The sequence below is a fragment of the Aphanomyces invadans genome (genome assembly GCF_000520115.1).
Source record: "Aphanomyces invadans strain NJM9701 unplaced genomic scaffold supercont1.427, whole genome shotgun sequence".
NCBI classification, from domain to species: domain Eukaryota; phylum Oomycota; class Saprolegniomycetes; order Saprolegniales; family Verrucalvaceae; genus Aphanomyces; species Aphanomyces invadans.
The window spans coordinates 621-1,999 of NW_008580572.1; positions in this window are offsets into that span (position 1 = coordinate 621).

Consider the following 1,379-nt stretch of genomic DNA (forward strand, 5'->3'; position numbering starts at 1 on the left):
ACGTCGGGTCCGAATACCTTCGCACAAAGGCCGTTCATGCAGTCCCACCACCTACCAACAACCAACAGCGCAATACACGCATTCCCCGTTCCCATCATTTGACCTGTCTGGTCCGTCAAATTTTCCGCGCTCAAAGCATGACACGAACGCCTACAGCTGCTAAAGACGTAATGACACTCTTGTTGAAACTTGGTGTTATCAACTACGACCCGACAAACAAGACTGAGGTATACACTTGCCTGCGTCGTGTCCAGTATTTCGTGCAAAAACTTGGGTTCCAGCGGTCAAACGGCGCGGACGTGCAACCTACGCTGTGTCCAAGGTACACGCTGCAGCCCGCGACATGTACATCCAACACATGTTGAAGCTCGTACCTGGAACGACGGTGGTGTATCTTGATGAGAGCTATATCCATCATCATTTCGCACGGCATCACGACAGTCTGTTCGATCCTACCGATCTCGGTCCGGTCAAAGAGAAGCACAAAGGTCGCAGACTTTGCTTTATTGCTGGGATCGTGGCCGACGCGAACGCGAAACTTGTTGGCCTGGACGACTTCCAGGATGCAAGGACCCAAAGCACTACCACGGAATGTTTGACCATGCCTACTTCGTGAAGTGGTTCGAAAACCCTCTCAATGAGGTGGAGAAGATGGGCATGCGTTCAGTTACCTTCGTAATGGACAATGCACGATTCCATGAAGGACAGCCGCTTGATACCCCGCGTGGCAATTGGCGCAAGGCAGATCTACTTGCAGTGTGTTTGAAGTTCAACGTGAATGTGCAGCCCAATGATCTGAAGAAGACAATATGGTCGCGTCTCAAACCTGTGCTGGCGGCGCGTGTGGACCCCGTGGTGGTGACGATAGCACGGGCCCGTGGCCACGATGTTGTTTACACTCCACCGCATCACTCGGATCTTCAACCTATTAAAATGGTTTGGTCAAAGGTGAAGGGTGATGTGGGCGTACAGTATACCGTTAACACGTCGTTTGATGATGTGCGCACGCGTCTCGCCAACGCATTTGACGCCCTGCCTCCGGCTGTGATCTGGAACTGCGTTTAACATTGCAACAGATTGCTACGAGAGATGTATCAGTTACTCCTCTCGAATGAAGATGACGATGAGTGCGCCGATGGATCTTCATCCGACGAGGCGTCAGAGGGCAGTTGTTCGAGTGATTCAGAGTCGTGAAATCACTTTGCCACTGCACGCACTGCACGAAGCTCGCACTGCACGTACCGCACGAAGCTCAGAGTGTGAGTCATTTTACCTTTACAAATGCATACCTCCATTTATATTCACGTATATTTACCCCTTTACGAAACATTTACGAAACAAACTCTTCAAACTCTATATTATGCCGTCACATTCAAAAC